Below are 6,279 nucleotides of genomic sequence, written 5' to 3'. Positions count from 1 at the left end.
GTATCTCACTGGATGCCAAAAGCAGTGGAAAAGATTCCACATCTGGTTCAGATCAGAAGGTGCTGTGTGCTGGATCATCAGGAATGATACGGGTTTACAAAAGGACAAAACACCATAAAATACTGCCAGCAGCTCCAAGATTTCTGACAATTTTATCATTTATTTCCTTTCTGTCGACCATTGTGAGCAAAACCCACTGAATATATTGTGTGCAGTAAACGGGGCTGAGGGGGACAGGGTGGCATCAGCTCACCATCAGTTGATCAAACCAGGAAGGTGATTCAAAGCATGTGTGAATTCTGAAAAGTGACAGCTTCATTCTTCATGAATTGGAGATACCAGTAACACAAACTGGAAACCATTTACGGAGCTGTGAGAGTGCTGCCAAGATGCAAGAGATTGTATCCTGTAAACACATGAACGAAGTACTTTTGATTAAAAAAAATTAAAGACAGCTAGACATGAAGACAGTGAAATGTAACATTAGTTGTGAAATGTAAAAAAACAGTGAAGTGGTTAATTGAAAGGCAGGGTAGATTTGTCTAACATTCTCACAGCTTTGGGTCACGGGTTGAAACTCTGCTGAATGTAATGGATAAAAAGCCCTCTGTCTTATCTTCCTTGAAACTGGGTTCAGTACAAGAACCACAGCACAGAACCTCCAGGGATTTCTCATTCATTTGATTGTACCCTCACTTCCCACCTCATCAAACATGCCCCACCCCCGTACCCCTTCTATTGAGCTCTGAGAAATCAGATGACTTAGATTCTCTCCCAACCACCCCCACCTCCTTCTCCAAACCTTTCAGCCCTGAGACTCACACTCATGCCTCCTCCACCTTCCCCAGACCCAATTCCACTAAATTCCTGCCCTACCCCCACCACGGCAAACTCTCTTAGTTGACTTTGTAAATGATACCCTTTCCTCAGGCATCCTGACCTCCCCCCATCTTTATATAATGGTCACTATCAAAGGTAAATGCATCCTTAAGCCCTCTCCCACTGACCTTATCATCTCAGTTAATCATCACCACGTTTTCCTCAGGTCCATTAGAGATGTTGTTAGTCTCCCAAGAGCACGTCCAAGTCTGTTTGACTTCCTGAATTGAAGTTGTATCTCCAGCTGTGGCATAAGATGCTTACAAGCAGTCATAGGTGACATACTTTGTGAATGTGTCCCCTCTTCAACTTCTCAGCAGCCTTCCACAGAGTTGATCACATCCTCAATGCTTCTCTCTATCATCCAATTCTGTGAGACTGTCCTCACCTACTCACATTTATGCTCATTCAATCAAAGTAACAGCAATTCCAATAATGGCTTCTTACTCTGCTTCTGCATAATTAGCTTTGGATTCTTGCACAGATATGCCACTGGGACTCTCTTCCCCATTTCCGTGTTGTAATGATTTAATAGTCCAGGCAGTGCTTGTTTTGCAAACGGCCCCATGTGAAGAAGGGTAAGGAGTGAACCAATGCCCCTGACACTACAATCATGTGAATTTCACATCTCCAACAATAAATGATTTACTGATACAGGGTCAGCTGAGAAAACCCAACTCCACTTCACTGCCACATCACTTAACCATTCTTCTTGTCGGGCCACTCATTATTCAATCTGCTTTTCAGACAAGCAGTGTGTTTCAGATCATAACAATTTACAGTGTGAAGAATCCTATATTGTTCTTTTGCCAATTTGCCATAAATCCATGAACTCTAGCTATCAAGCCAATTACTTGAGAAAACAATTTCTTCCAGCTGCTCCACTGAAACCTCCTTTATTAAAAAAAGATCCCCTTAGCCTTCTCTGCTCTAAAGGGAACCATATCGTTTCTCCAATTTCCACATAAGTGACTTGACTGGGATCCAATAATTGTGGAAGTCATTTTGTTTTAACTCAAGAAACCATTGGGATGATCAAAGCTTTCGTCTCCAGCCCTCACTGTAGACTCTTTATTATTGCCACAAAATTCATGGCCACTGTCTCTGGTAGAATTTCGCTGCACACAATTGCCATAGAAACAACTGGTTTACTAATGGCCTTTAGGAAGGGAATCTGCCATCCTTATTTCTTCTGGGCTACATGTGACCTCTGATCCATAGCACTGTGGCCAACTCTTAAATGCACTCTGAAATGGCCTAGTAGATACACAGTTGTAACAAACTGCGAAAAAGTCTCAAAGGAATGAAACCTGATGAATGAAATTGGCATTGACCTAAGCACTGAAAAAGACCACACAAACTCAGCCCCGTTGACCCTGCAAAGTCCTCCTTACTAATACCTGGGGTCCATGACGAAATTAGGACAGAGGTCTCAAATACTAGTCAAGTGACAGCGGACATAGTCATACGCATAGAATCATCACAGTGTGCCTCATTTACAATACATACTGTAGAAATCCACCAAGGTGTTTTGGACAGCACCTTCAAACAGTCGGACACTTCCATCTAGAAGGACCAGGGCAGGAGGTAATTGGGAATATCACCACCTCTAAGTTCCCCTCTAAGCTGCACACTAACTTGATTTAGAAATATACTACCATTCCTTCAGTGTCATTGAGTCAAAGACCTGGAACTCCTTAACAGCATTGTGGATCTACCTACAACAAATGGACTGTTGCAGTTCGAAAAGGTATTTTCACCACCACTTTTTCAAAGGGCAACTAGAGGTGGACAGTAAAGGGTGACACAGCCTGTGACACCCATGTCTGATAAATGAATGAAAAGCCTCAGTGGCAAATCTGAGCCATGAACTAAGCATCCAAACCCTTACATCCTACATGCTCCCGACATCCAAGATCATCTGTTCACACAGCAAGTTCTTCTCCTCTATGATCCCTGAGTGGTGGTGTTACAGTTCACTCACGGATGCCTGATTGCTGTGGCAATATGCACTATTTACATGCATGTTGTGGCCTGGAGTAACAATGCAGTCTCCAGCACTCTTCCTATCGCATGATTGACCAGGAATCTCTCCCAATCTCACTGTCTGCAATTGGCAGGTGCTACAAATACTTGCAAAGTTGACAATCATCCTATTTGGCTATGTAATGAATGCACTTTTCTTGGTCATCAAGCCCTGGGATGGATCTCAGCCAAAGTTTCTGACTCATAGAACATAGAACATAGAACATAGAACATTACAGCACAGTACAGGCCCTTCGGCCCTCGATGATGCGCCGACCTGTGAAACCAATCTGAAGCCCATCTAATCTAAACTATTCATATGTTTATCCAATGACCATTTAAATACCCTTAAAGTTGGCGAGTCTACTATTTTTGCAGACTCAGAGGCAGGGTTGACCCACAAGGTCACCCTGAATATTCTCTTCAGTTTAAAGGACTATAGACGGGGTGATCTGACAGAGATGCTTACAATGCAAAAAGGATTAGAGGCACAGAAATGATTGGAAAAGACTCAAGGGACTGAATAACGTCCACTTGCTCCTAGTGATAATGTGTTAGTATCACATTGAGATTGAGATCCTAAGTCCCAGCATTTCAATTGTGTTTTTAAAAACTGAACAGCACTGAAACCCAAGAGCAGCTGTTTGAACCAAGGTTATCCCAGTGTTTAAAGCCCTTTGCTAATATATTGTCTACAGTCAGAGGGATCCTCAAATTAGGGGGCACAGTTACAAGGGATCTCCGATTTAAGATTTGGATGAGATGGCATTTCTTCTTTCAGAAGGACTTTAAGCTTTTGAATTCTACGTCCAGAGAAAGTGAAGACTGGATCACTGAACATATTCAAAGTGTTAGGTATATTTTTGCTCTGCAAGGGAGTCAGGTATCATGGGTAGAAGACAGGAAAGTGGAGGTAAGGCAACAATCAGATCAGTCATGATCTCACTGAATGGCAGAGCAGGCTTGAGACGATGAATTACCGACTCAAATAAAGAACAAAGAACAGTACAGCACTGGGACAGGCCCTTCGACCCAACAAGTCTGCACCAATGCATGATGTGTTTCTAAACTAAAATTTTTTTTGCCTCTACACGGCCCATATCCCTTTATTCCCTGCCTGTTCATGTATCTGTCAAGATGCCTCTTAAACATTGCTATTGTATCTGATACTGCCACCTTCTCTGGCACTGCATTCCAGGCACTTATCACCCTCTGTGTAAAAACATGTCTCTCGCATCTCCTTTAAACTTTCTCCCATTTATCTTAAATTTATGTCACCTAGAAATTGACATTTCTACCTTGGGAAAAAGACTCCAACTATCCGTTCTATCAGGTGTCTCATAATTTTGTAAACCTCTTTCAGCTTGCCCCTCAGCCTTTGACATTCCAATGAAAACAGACTGAGTTGTCCAATCTCTCCTCATAGCTAATACCCTCCAAACCAACCCTCTCCAAAGCGTTCACATCCTTCTTAAAGTGTGGTGAGCAGAGTTGTACACAATATTCCCCATGTGGCTTAATTAAAGTTCTATACAGCTATAATATGACTTGCCAACTTCTATATCTTAGGCCCCGACTGATGAAGGCAAGCATACCATATGCCTCCTTGACCGCCTTATCCACTTGTGTTGCTACTTTTAGGGAACTATAGTCCTGTATGCTAGATCCCTCCTTATGTTTATGCTTCTAAGAGTTCTGCCATTTACTGTATGCTTTCTTCCAGCATTCCAAAATACATCCCCTCGCATTTGTCCAAATTAAATGCAATCTGGTATTTCTCCACCCAAGTCTCCAGTCTATCTATATCCTTCTGTATCCTCAGACAATCCTCCTCACTGGCCGCAGTTTCCCCAATTCTTGTGTCATCTGCAAACTTACTAATCTAACCCCCTACATTCTCCTCCAATATATTTGTGTATGTTACAAACAACAGGAGTCCCAGCACTGATCACTGTGAAATGCCATTGGTCATGGATCTCCAGTCAGAAAAACACCCTTCCACTGCTATTCTCTGTCTTCTACAATCAAGTCAGTCTATATCCATTTTGCTCCTATTTTGTCTATTATGATCTTATGGAAGACTTGCATTCTGACTCAAATGGATTCACCTCACTCCCAAAATATTCCCAGGCTCTTACATACCTGGCAGACGACAGTTAAAGAGAGATAAAAGTGAGTAAAAGGCAAAAGGTGAACAAATAGTGCTTGGACATTGGCAATCAATAATATACCAGATGCAGACCGCAATTCCAGCTAATGTTATACCCCATCCATGAGCTTCAGGTATCCAGCTTGTAAAGGAGAACTGCAAATCAATATTGGTCCAATGATGGGAGTTCTGCTTGTAGTGTTGTGCTTTTATTAGTAGACAGGTAAGGTGCCTAATGTCAGGGATCACCTATCATTTTACCATTGTAACAATACAATGAAATATTTAATTGTAGGGCAGATAGCTGAGACTGAGATAGCTGCTGATTTGACACACTGATCCCAGGACACTAATTATACATATCCCAAGTGTATTGGGTTGGGGGCACAACCATAAAGTATTGACTACAGAGTATGAACAGTTACAAATAACTACTTACTCTTTCACATTACTTTGTGCTAATAATACATCAACAGACATTCCAAGCACAACTACTCATCTTTCACTAATTGTAGGTCCATCACTAGTGTCCAATTAGCCTCTTGCAGTCTGAATAAGTTTCAGGAATGCCAAGGGATCCCATTATACAATGTATTGTGCCTACTAACAGGTTCGTGTGATGTATTACCTTGCTGCAATTGTAGAATGGGCACACAACATAGATTTTAGACTTAGGCTGCAAATGACCAATCCAGTCTGCCTATAAATTTTGCAGTGTATAGAATTTTGAATAAAAAGCTAGTCTCGGTAATAGTGACAATGAAGGTACCCTATTATCATAAAAATTCACCTGGTTCACAGATGACCTTTAGGGGAAGAAAAATCTGTCATCCTCATCTGGTCGGGTTTTTATATGACCCCAGGCTATAGCAATATGTTGACTTTCAACTGGTCTCTAAAATGGCCGAGCAAATCACTCAGATGTGTTCAAGAAGCTGGTTCACTATAACCTTCTGAAGGGCAATTATGGATGGGCAACAAATGCTAGCCTTGCCAGTGAGGCTCATTTGTATCCTTTTGTAATGCTCTGTTGGAAGCAAGTATCCATGGCTATTTTCTGCCCATCCTTCATTGTCAATCAGAAGATGATGTTGAACTACTCTCCTCAAAATCTACAGTCCATTTGGTTCTCGTACATCTGTAATGCCATTAAGGAAGAAACTCTAGGTTTTTGACCTCACAATATTGAAGGAATGGTGATATATTTTAAGTCAGAATAGTGTGTG

The sequence above is a fragment of the Rhincodon typus genome, chromosome 4 (genome assembly GCF_021869965.1).
Source record: "Rhincodon typus isolate 14 chromosome 4, sRhiTyp1.1, whole genome shotgun sequence".
NCBI lineage: Eukaryota > Metazoa > Chordata > Chondrichthyes > Orectolobiformes > Rhincodontidae > Rhincodon > Rhincodon typus.
Note: the sequence above shows the minus strand (reverse complement) of the source record.